Here is a 12,350-nt window from a genome sequence, read left to right on the forward strand (position 1 = left end):
CTAGGAAATACAAGATGGCTCGGACCAGAGTTTCTTTTAAAAAGAAACATGAAAGCATATTCTTAAGGAATGGGGGTTGGGGACAGAACACATTTATTTTAAAAACAAAAACAATTAAAAGAAAATCATCTTCCTTTGCAACTTACCTCCAAGCACTGAACATCAAAAGCCACTCTCAGCTGAAGTGATAACAGGGCAACCTGCTTTAGTGTGTAGCAGTCTGAGGCAGAACAATAAATGTAGCATAATCAGGAAGTCAGTGAGCTAATGTGTTTTAAATCTGATACAAAGAATTAATTCTGTATCCAGTAGCCCTTATTTCTGTTTCCCTAAAGAAATGTAAGATATTGAACCAACTTCTGTTTCTTGCATTAATTTAAAAAATGAATTTTATTGTGACTCCTTTTTGTGATATAAGTAGCAAAGAGTAGATGCTGGTCATGTATTTCTTTTTCCCTTGCCAGGTTGAAGACTGCCTATTTACTCACAATTTTCTCAGGAACCAAGGGGCATCCCTGTGAAATAAAAAGTGCTACAAGTTTACTAGCCATTTAGTACTGCAGATACCCTTGTACTGAACAGATAAAGGATCTTTATACTGTTACATGTGGTCTATCAGCAATACCTTGTTTCCAAAAATCCTACTGAAGTCAAAGGGCCTACTAATATACTAGAAGAGTGTCGGTAAGGGTATGTCTACACAGCAAAGTCATTTCAAAGTAATGGCCATTATTTCAAAATAACTTTGTGAGCATGTACACAGTGCGACCGCTATTTCAAAATTATTTTGAAATAGCGGAGGGCTTATTTTGAAGTTGGTAAACCTCATTGCATAAATAATAGTGCCTGTTCCAAAATAAATATGCTTCCAGAAGCTCTAATCTAAAATAGACTCTAGTGTGTTTATACACAATATACTAGAAAAAGTTTTGCTTATTCTGGGGCTTCCCTGTAGTCTGCCTTTACATTAGCAAGTTATTTTGAAAGTTTTATTCGAAAAAAGGGGCTCTTTCGAAAGCTCCCATGGAGCATCTCCACACAAAGCATTCTTTTGAAAGTAAACTGAAATAGCACAATGCTGCTTTGGAAAGAGCTTTACCCCTCCCGGATCAGGAAGAGCACCTACTTTTGAAAGACTCTTTTGAAAGAAAACGTGTGCAAATGCTCCGTGGGCCACTCTGTGGAAAGAGTAGTCCTCCATGGCTCCAGCCAGCCGGCGTGTGGAGATGCTCTGGTCAGCGTGAGCGGAGCCCAATGCTCCCTGCGTCTGGCCTCGTTTAAAGACACAGGGACCCAGAAGCCCTGTAGCAGGAAGCTGAGAGCATGCTAGCAGCAGCAAAGGCTGGGCCACAGGACTGACGGGTCGTCTCCTTCTGTACCTACAGCTCCGCCGTCTGAGGGCAGGCGAGCCCTGTCCAGGGCCTGGGGAGCCCACAGCAGCTACGGAGGAAGCCAGGGCACCCCCACCTCTAGTGCCCAGCCAGGAGCCTGGAGGCCATGTTGCCGCCACCAGGATGAGGAGGCTGCTGCCCACACAGTTGTCATGTGGGAGCAGAACACGATTCCTCAGGAGTGGCGGGCACTGAAACAGGCTGTCGTGCCCCAGTGGTGCGAGGCCAGGGGTGAGGTGGCAGTGGCCCTCCAAACCCTCATCCAGGCTGTGACTAACTGGCTGCCCCAGCCTCTGCAACCCCACCCCCCCCACAGCCCCTGCCCTCACTGTCCTGCTCCTGCCTGACCTCCCTTTAGCGGCCGTGTGGGAACTCAGCCACTGGTCCGTGGCCAGGGAGGGCCATGCTGAGCCAGCCCCACATTCTCCCACACTCTCCACAAAGCCCAAGGCCACTATACTGCTCCCATACCCCTACTACCCCGTGGTCCTGGCCCCATCCCAAACTGGGCAGGGACCCTGGACCCAGGGCAGTAAGGGACCCCAGATCTAGGGCAGCTCATTGCCCTCCAACCCCCACAGAGGACTAAAGCCCCTGACCCAGTCTCAGGACCCCACAAGGTATATTGTCCCCCCCCCATTTCCCCACTGTATATATTTACTTGCACAGTGTGTCTTGTTCACACAGTTAATATATGTCATTAAATAGTTTATTTTGGCAGCAACTCCCCCCGGCCCCGTGCCCCTTGTGAATGGTGGGGGAGCGGTGAGGGGTAGATGTGCAGGTGGGGGTTGTGGTGGGGGAGAAGTGAGGGGTAGATGGGCAGGGGCCACCATGCGGCAGGGCATTGTGATGTCCCTGACTAGGGGCTCCCATGGGGGGATATAAGTCCCCTCCTCCATCCTCCACCCAAGTCAGGAGTTCCTGAGTACCCAGGCTTCATGGGCCCGACTTGATCTGCCCACACAGATGTCCATAAAGCATCCTTTCATGTCAACCAGGGCCTGGAGCACCACTGAGTGTTACCCCTTCCTGTTAATAAAATGGACCATGTTGTAGTCCAGGGCACAGGGCACGATGTGGTCCCCATCCAGTGTGCCAAAACAGCTGGGGACTCCCAGCACAATGAATCCTGTGACAGCCACGTCAAGGTCCCTGATGAAAATGCCCCTCCGTAGGAGGATGGTGTTGGTTGCCCTGATGACCAGCGTGGGATAGAGAGCGCATGCACTTGTGAGTGCATGTCTGGGTGCGCCAGGTGCCCCCAGCCCTGGACCCCCCCCCACCAGTCCGCTACAGGGCCCCCCCGCACCTCCCGCTCTGGGTCCCTGAGGGTCCCCCTTGCCCCGGGAGCCCCTCCCCTCCCTGTGGCAGGTGTCTGACCCAAGCGTGCCTTACCTCCATGAGGACAGCCCCCAACAGTCACCTTGCCCACCCCAAACTGGTGCCCTTTGGACCGGTAGCTATCCAGGATGGCCAGCTTCTAGATAGCAATGGCGACCTGCTTCTCCAGGGGGAGGGCTGGCCACATGCGGATGTCCTGGTGCTGGAGGGCGAGGTGGGAGGTTGGGGTGGTGAGCCAGCGGCACAGCTCCAGAAACGTCTGGTTGGTCAGGTGAGAGTTCTGGAGCCAGCAGTTGTCCCACTTGCCCATCATGAGCCGGTCCCAGCACTCAGAGCTGGTGGGATAGCTCCACAGGTGTTGGCACACCCAGGGGAGGAGGCGCAGATGGTGCCCTGTGGAGGGGGCCTGCATGACCTCCAGGGGCGGGGGGATTGCCCACTGGAGGAGCTGGAGGGCAGCAATGAACACCACAGCCAGCAGGTGGACCATAGCATTGTGGAAATCCCCGTTGGGGAGCTGCTGAGGGTCCGTGGAGGTCTCCACTGGGAGTCCAGTCCCTGCATAGGGTCTATTGTGCTGGGAACAGCTTGGCAGGCCTCAGTGTGTGCAAGGTGGGGGCGTTTGGGAGGGACCCGTTACAGGAGTGGCTGACTGAGGGTCCCAGAAGGGCTTGGCAGCCATGCGACCCTGTCCACGGTGGCTCCTGGCCTGTTCTTTCAAAAAAGCGGCCAGAGCCATGTGGACACTGTCTTTTGAAAGATCGGTTTGAAAGACCTATCCGCTTTTTGTGTGCAGACACGCTCTTTCTAAAGGTGGTGATCTTTCGGAAGGTATCTTCCAGAAGATCATCTTTTGAAAGATTGTTGTGGTGTAGATGTAGCTGTAGTGAGGACACATTATTCTAAAATAGCTTATTTTGGAATAATAACTCCGGAATAAGCTATTCCAGAATAACCCTGCTGTGGAAACATGCCATAAGTGATTTGCTGAATCAAGGACTAAAATGGAGATGCCTTTTTAATAAAGAATCTCTCTGAAACTCAGCAGGTCCATGTGTAGCAAGAACACCACCTCCAATTCACACCTGCCCATTTGACAGGGCAGGGATGAGTCTTGTTTTTCACAATGTTTATTCAGTTTTTTCCTGCACCTCTCTGAGCCACACTCTCACAAAACTCAGGAGTCTAACTCTAGCCAAGAGAAGTTTCTTGTTGAACTACTACAGAAACTGCATTCTTTGACAAACACACATCTATAGGGGTGCTGGCCATTTCCAAACCAGCCCTTAGGTAATTGGCAGACCAATTACTCAGAGCTGTACAACACTCCTTAAACTAGAGCAGTAGCTCAACTTGAATGGGCACCAGATATCTGCTTTCCTTTTTATAAAATACAAGGGTGGGTGGGAGTGAAGACAACTAACTAACCAACAGATCTTTTCAGTATAGTCATACTTCATGCTTGAATTGCAAGACTGCTCCAGTGGCAGGTTACAATGTCCTATCTTTAAGTTTCCGTTTTCATCTGAAGCAGAAGGGAAAAATTGTAAGCTGATAAAAAAGCCTTTAAAGGAACTCTGGGAGAACCAACATTACCAAAATATACGGGAAGTTAATTGAGTCAGTTTATTCAACATATTATAATGAAAAGTGTGTTTACCTAATTAGCATAATAAATAAAGGAGGACGGATGATGCGGTCATCTAGATCAGGCAGAGGACTTCAAATCCAGAAATCCAAAAGCATGCAGCATTTGCTCTTTACTGGATAACATTTGGGTGGTGGTGTTACACTACATAAACCCCTTGCAGATGTGCCCCAAGAAAATCCAACTCCATGGTTCTGAGGTTTTTTGTTGTTTTTGTTTGCTCGTTTTTGTTTTCAGGGGTGGAGGAAGGAAAGTAGAGCAAAGAATAGAGGAAGGAGGACTGCAGGAAAACATAGTTCAGAGGTATTTATTTATTTCTTCTCCTTTTGAAATCATAACTGCTTTTGCAGATTTGTACTTTCAGATCTAAAAAGATATTGAAGTTACGAAGTATGCTTCTATCCTAAGTAATGATGCAAAACTGGCACTTTCTTAGTCTGACCTGCTCTCTGCCTATTCAGAGCCACTTTCCCAGAAAAGATGTTAAATTGTGTCTTATTGTAATGAGTCATGTAGAAAACAACACAGCTAAGAGAAAGCAAGCTCTTTTCAGTTCCTTCACGACTCAGTTATACCCATTGTATAATGTGTTGACATTCACTACAATGAGAACAAGATTTAGCTTGCAGAATCTTTACTACTGTTAATAGGCAAGGTGAGTGACAACAAGCTGAGTGTGCTAACCTGACAATTAGGAGGGAAATAAAAATAAGTGCATATGATATAGAAATTATTGAAATGCACAGATGCAGCCCTAATAAAATAACAAATCATTTTTAGAATTGTAGCATGGTTAGTATTTATCCATGTGAACGGGACATTTGCATTATGCATACGTAATAGCTTAAAAAATCAAGTTCCCATAGTTTTTCCTCAAAATATCAAAAGGTCCTGATTTCTGTTGACTACTGTCCTTTGGAGATTTGTTTACTCAAACAACTGTCATCACATTGAGAGAGAGGCCTAAATGACAATGTCTGTACAGAATAAATTCCCCCCGCCCTCCCACTGCCTGCATAATAAAGTACTTTAATGATGGTTTTTGTAAGACTAATATTATCTTAGTTTTGAAAGTATGTGCTAATTGATAACTATATTAGAAAAACACTCAAGTTTACCTGTGTTCAGTGTGCTGATTGTTTTTGTTCTTCACCCTGGACAAAGAAACTAGCCAGGTTAATTTCACTTTCTGATTCTTATGCACTAGACCACTGGTTCCCAATGTGGGGTCCGTGGACAGTATTACAAGGGGGTCCAGGAAAAAAATAAAAGATAAATAAAAATGATGATAGAAAACAAGCTTTAAGTATATTGCAAAGTTACAAACAATTAGTATTTTTAAATTGAATATCTTCCAATAATGTTTTTAATTGCTGTCCGAAAATCTGTGTTATGGTTTCCTTTTCATTTCATGAAGTGTACATAGTATCTAGAATTGGCTTTGATGGGGGTCCACAAACAGTTTTTTGGGGTGATTGGGAGTCCCCACTACTGAAAAGATTGGGAACCACTGCCTAAAACAAAGTGGGGCTTAGAGGGAAATCACATTTCTCCGTCAAGGATTTTTCTTGTACAGAGTCTAATACTGAGCGAAGAATATCTGAAGAATACTATGACAGGAGAGATTAGAAGGGAAAAAAACATGTATTTCTATCAATTTGCTGACTTTGTGCATCTGACAACACTTTGTATTTGTGGCCAATCAAGTTAGATTCCCTTTTTGTTTGTGTGCCTTTCTCAAAGGAATTAAAAAAAAGAAGTAAAAGAAAACATTTAAAAGATAGGAAAGGGTCACAATAGAGTGAAATTTGGCATGCATATTCTGGCAGCTAAAGTTCCCAAAGCTGCTTCATTTATATAGGAGAGACAAGGCAGATAAGGTAAAAGAAACTCTCAGTTTAAGTTAACAAGAGATCTAACTAAAGAAAAAGGTAAAAAAACTCCTCCAAAAGCCAATATACTCCTCAGTTTGGATACAAGAAGGAATCAAGAGACTGAAGAATTCACATGCTGCAAAACACTTATGTGCATCTAGGATGAGAACCACATTCCTATAAAACTCTTCATCTTCAAAAACTAAACGCCAGGCCTACCAACTGAAGGAGACTCTGGTTTAGTCCCAGGTAGGTGGACCCTCTGCACTCACACAATGTTTCTCCTCAAAGTACTGTAATGGGTATGCCCATGCAGTTCCATGCAGAATCAGGGACTCAGCCGACAGCAGTACCTGTTCTCTCATCCTTCCTAGAGGGCACTATCACACTTGCAGTGTATATTACAGCTGTCTGAAAATTTAACAGGCTCTTGTTGAAGTCTTTGGAAAAGTTGGAATGAGAGCTATTTCTCCTGCCAGTTTTAATAGGACATCATAGATTCTTAGGAATTAGTAGAAATCTCAAAGCCACTTAATTAATCAATAGTCATCCACTTTATTAATCAATAAAAAAGTGTCAAATCTTGCTGATACTATACTTAAAATTGCTATTATGCTACAAATTGAATTTTTACTCACCGCTGAGAAAGAAGGCTTCCAGCATTTGACTACAATATCTAGTGTACCCATTGTGAGTGGTTCAATAAAAAAAAAGTCAGCCTCATGTCTTGAAAACATTCTAATGAGACATCTAATTAAATATTAATCTTGTACTTTTTCACTTATTGGGTAAGTAAGCAAAAGATGCATACACCTTCAAAATTATCAGAAACTATAACAATTAAATAACAAGTTAAAATTTCTCTTTTAGGTGACTGGAAAAGATTTGTTTCAGGATAACAAATTAAATATCTACTTTGAGTAGCATTAAAACAGCCAAGTTATAGATGACCTTTAAAAGAAAACAACATAGGTTTATATTGTCTTTATGAAACATAAACACAGATTGAAAGTGGTGGTGGTTGTTTCTATCTTTGGTTAAACTTTTCAGAGGTATATATCTGGTGCTTTAGAAAAAGATGCTAATGGAAGGAAACAGAAAACAAGCTTTTAAAGTGAATCCATTGAAAAGTGACTTTCACTCAATCAAGTTTCACTGGCTTAAAATATGCATGGCCTTTGGGGAAAAGCTAACTCACTTTTCAGTTCTTCTTTATAGAAATAATCAATAAAACAATAAAAAATAAGCATCTAGCATCCCTTCCCCCAAATTTTCAGGTCACCTTTTAATAAAAAAATTAGTCAGTGATAACCTAGCTTGCAACAAAAGAATGTTGTTTACATATAACCATATTCATGTAACAGCAGGTTTATTTTTTTTAAAGTAAAATCAAAGTATATTCATAAGTTGGGCCATATAATTTGTGGCTGATAATGTTGGAGAGAATTTTCTGCAAGAGATTTAATTAAAAAAAGGTTAAATGTTTTTCAAATACAATTTAAAGTTCAGGCAAGAAATGTCTCTCAAAACAATGCGGAAAGCAAAATGGCTAGGTCTTGTAAAAGGTGAAAAAAAATTACAATCTGAAGAAAAATCACAGATATTGCAGTGTTCATTTCTCTATCTCCATCTCATGTTTTTGCACATGAGTTTATTTTTGATCATTTTCTCTCAATCAGTATTGTTACTCCTGACCTTTAAATGTCAATATCTACTTGACTGAGACCTACTGTGAACTTTAATCATACACCACAATAATGTATGCATAGCTCAAGTACATGAGAATCCATTCATGTTTAGCAATGCACTGCGAGGCTTATGAATATAATTTGTTATTCCAAAAGCCTTCCATAAAAAAAAAAATCACTCGGGAGAACTGTGATGGGCCTTACTTGTGGGGAGTATTTCCTAGTGATCAGAGCTAAAGTACATCAACCCACAGAGTGGCATTTTATATGGATGTCCAGGCCCTCCCCTTACATTGAGCACTGGCCCAGGATCTTGTGAGGGTGACAGAAGGGTCGGACATTCAGGAGTACAGTAAACCCTCAAAATATCCGGCTTCAAGTTGCACATAAACTTGCTTTGATGCGCCAGTTAAGCAGAACTTGAAGCTGTTCTGCAGCTGTCAGCGTGTCTAGCTGCCCAGAGGCAGCTAGGCAGCCTAAGGGCCCCTTCTCCCTGCCTTCCCCCAGCCATGCGGCTGTCACCCCGACAGCAGCGCTGCTGGGGGAAGGCAGGAAGAAGGATTTTAGCCTGCCTAGCTGCCTGCAACTACGGGCAGCTAGACAAGCTAAGAGCCCCTTCTCCCTGCCTTCCTCCAGTGGCACTGCTGTCAGGCTGATGGCCCCACAGCTGGGGAAAGGCAGGAAGAAACAGCCAGATCAGGGAGATGAAGTAGATGAGGGTTTCTTTAGGCACCTAAGTGAAGCTTCCAAATCACAGGCCCTGGTTCTCATGGGAGACTTTAATCATCCAGATATTTGTTGGCAGACCAATACAGCAGCACACAGACAATCTCTGAAGAGAATTTTGGAGAAGGTTGGGGATAACTTCCTGGTATAAGTGCTGAAGGAACCAGCCAGGGGCCATGCACAGCTTGACCTGCTGCTCACAAACAGGGAAGAACTAGTAGGAGAAATAGAAGTGGGTGGAATCCTGGGCTGCAGCGACCATGAGATGGTAGAGTTCAGGATCTGGACAAAAGGAAGAAAGGTGAGCAGTAACATACAGACCCTTGATTTCAAAAGAGCAGACTTCGACTCCCTGAGAGAACTGATGAGCAGGATCCCTTGGGAAATGAAGATGAAGGGGAAGAGAATGCAAGAGAATTGGCAGTATTTTAAAGAAGTGTTAGTAAAGGCACAGGAACAAACCATCCCACTGCATAGTAAGAAATGCAAATATGGTAGGCAACCAGCTTGGCTTAACAGGAAAATCCTTAGCTTGAACTCAAAAAGGATGCATACAAGAAAGGGAAATGCGGACAGTTGACTAAGGAGGAGTATACACATATGGCTGGAGAATGCTGGGGAGTAATCAGGAAACCAAAAGCACAATTGGAACTGCAGCTGGCAATGGATGTGAAGAGTAACAAGAAGGGTTTCTACAGGCATGTCAACAATAAATGGGTTATCAGAGAAGTTGTGGGGCCATTACTGTATGAGACAGCTAACCTAGTGACAGATGATGTCGGAAAAGCTGAAGTACTCAATGCTTTTATTGCCTCGGTCTTCACGGACAAAGTATGGGAGTATGGGAAGGTGGAGGGCAGCCATCTGTGGGGAAGGAACAAGTTCTGAGCTATCTAGAAAAACTAGATGTACACAAATCTATGGTCTGGATTTGATGCACCTGAGGGTACTGAGTGAATTGGCAGATGTCATTGCTGAACCTTTGGCCATTATCTTCGAAGACTCTTGGAGATCGGGAGAGATGCCAGGCAACTGGAAAAAGTCAAACATAGTGTCCATCTTTAAAAAAGGAAAGAGCAATCCAGGAAACTATAGACCGGTCAGCCTAACCTCAATCCCTGGGAAAATAATGGAGGGGATCCTCGAGGAATCCATTTTGGAGCACTTGGAAGAGGGGGAAGTGATCAAAAGTACCCAACATGGGTTCACCAGGGGCATGTCCTGTCTGATCAATTTGTTAGCTTCTATGATGAGGTAACAGGCTCTGTGGACGTGGGGAAGTCAGTGGATGTGATATACCTTGACTTCAGCAAAGGTTATGATACTGTCTCCCACAACATACTTGTGAGTAAGTTAAGGAAATATGGATTGGATCCTTGGACTATAAGATGGCTAGAAAGCTGGTTTGATGGTTGGGCCCAACAGGTAGTGGTCAATGGCTCAATAGCTGGATGGTGGTTGGTTTCAAGTGGAGTGCCACAAGGCTAGGTTCTGGGGTCAGTGTTGTTCAACAGCTTAATCATCATCTGGATGAGGAACTGGATTGCACCCTCAGCAAGTTTGCGGATGACACAAAACTAGGAGAAGAGGTAGATTCGTTGGAGGGTAGAGATAGAATCCAGAATGACCTGGATAAAATGGAGGATTGGGCCAAAAGAAATCTGATGCGGTTCAACAAGGAGAAGTTTAGAGTCCTGCATCTAGGGTTGAAGAATCCCAAGCACTGTTATAGGCTGGGGACCGACTGGCTCAGCAGCATACAACAGAAAGAGTCCTAGGGGTTATGGTGGATGAAAGGCTGCATATGAGTAAGCAGTGTGCCCCTGTAGACAAGAAGGCTAATGGCATACTAGGGTGCATTAGGAGGAGCATTTCGAGCAGATCTAAAGAAGTAGTTGTTCCCCTCTATTCAGCACTGGTGAGGCCACATCTGGAATACTGTGTCCAGTTTTGGGCCCCCCAGTATAAACAGGATGTGCTGGTGCAGGGTCAGTGGAGGGCAACAAAAATGATTAAGGGGCTGGAGCACAAGACCTTTGAGGACAGGCTGAGGGATTTGGGCTTGTTTAGTTTACAGAAAAGAAGATTTAGGGGTGATTTAATAGCAGCCTTCAACTTCCTGAATGGGATCTCTAAAGAGGAGGGTGAGAAACTGTTCTCAGTGGTGTCAGATAGCAGAACAAAGAGCAATGGTCTGAAGTTACAGAAGGAGAGGTGTAGGCTGTGCCGCTGATTTGGAGGTATATATCGTCGCCAAATCTGAAATAGCTGTGTGTGAGGATAAAGTTACAGAGCTCAGCTATCAGGGATACTGTTCCGGATAGCATTTATTCCATCTTTGTGTGGGATGTCGGTATAGAGAGCTTCTACATCCATGGTGGCTAGGATAGTGTTTTCTGGTAGGTCATCAATGTATTGCAGTTTTCTCAGGAAGTCAGTGGTGTCTCGGAGATAACACCATTAGAGGACCTAACCAGATCAGCCACACCATCGTGGGTTCATTCAGCTGCACATCTACCAATATAATTTATGCCATCATGTGCCAGCAATGTCCCTCTGCTATACACATCGGACAAACTGGACAGTCTCTACGTAAAAGAATAAACGCACACAAATCAGATATCAGAAATGGCAATATACAAAAACCCCTCGGAGAGCACTTCAATCTCCCAGGCCACACAGTAGCAGACTTAAAAGTAGCTATCCTACAGCAAAGAAATTTCAGGACCAGACTCCAAAGAGAAATTTCTGAGCTACAATTCATCTGCAAATTCGACGCCCTCAGCTCTGGCTTAAACAAAGACTGCGAATGGCTGGCTAAATACAGAAGCAGCTTCCCCTCCCTTGGCGTTCACACCTCCAGATCAACTGCTGGTAGTAAGCCACACCCTTGCTGACTGAGCTAACCTTCTTATCCCCAGCCTTGCTCTGGCTTATTTATATCTGGCGCTGCAGATTTCCAAGACCAGCATCTGATGAAGTGAGTCTTTGCTCACGAAAGTTCATGCTCAAAACTTTTCTGTTAGTCTATAAGGTGCCACAAGACCCTTGGTTGCTGTTACAGATCCAGACTAACACGGCTACCCCTCTGATACTTGCCTAAAGAGGTGGATTCTCCATCCCTTGAGGTTTTTAAGTCCTGGCTTGACAAGGTCCTGGCAGAGATGACTTAGTTGGGGTTGATTGGGCTTGAATCAGGGGGATGGACTAGATGACCTCCTGAGGACTCTTCCAGCCCTATGATTCAATGAAACCGACCAGCCCTGGCTGGCTGTTCACTTTTCCAGGTCCCACAAGCTGCAGGGAGCTGGGAACCAAGCCTCAGTCTGGCTCCCCTCTGCTTAAAGAGCCCGGAAACTGACCAGGGCAACAAGTCTGGTCAGTTTTCTGGCTCCAAGGAGTGAAGGGGAGCCAGGAACTAGGCTGCCCTGGGTTCCTAGCTCCCCTCCACTGTCTGGAGCCAGGAAACTGACCAAGGCTGCTTCCCTGTTCAGTTTCCCCGCTCTGCAAGGGAAGGGGAGCTGGGATCCAGGATGCTGCCTTGTTCCCAGCTCCTCAATGCTTGGGAGACCTGGGAAACTGAGTAGCTCATGGCTGGTCAGCTTCCTGGGTCCTGCAAGCACCGGGGACCTGGAATCCAGGTGGCAGCCTTGTTACTGGTTCCCCTGCACTGGTGGGA

The 12,350-nt window shown here is 44.9% G+C and overlaps 1 protein-coding gene across 2 annotated transcripts in view; it reads right to left on the minus strand.

Annotated features, from left to right (window-relative positions):
* Positions 1-202: 202 nt before the first annotated feature.
* The window catches only part of CCDC169 (coiled-coil domain containing 169), an 86,582-nt gene continuing 74,434 nt past the window's right edge, over positions 203-12,350 (minus strand). The window contains exon 9 of one of the 2 annotated variants that reach the window (XR_012644353.1): positions 203-220. The gene's annotated coding sequence lies outside the window, so the exon portion shown is untranslated. Of the gene's footprint in view, positions 221-487; positions 516-12,350 lie in introns of those variants that run through there. The other variant, XR_012644351.1, reaches the window with a different exon arrangement.

This window comes from Carettochelys insculpta, chromosome 1, assembly GCF_033958435.1.
Source record: "Carettochelys insculpta isolate YL-2023 chromosome 1, ASM3395843v1, whole genome shotgun sequence".
In the NCBI taxonomy this organism is placed as follows: domain Eukaryota; kingdom Metazoa; phylum Chordata; order Testudines; family Carettochelyidae; genus Carettochelys; species Carettochelys insculpta.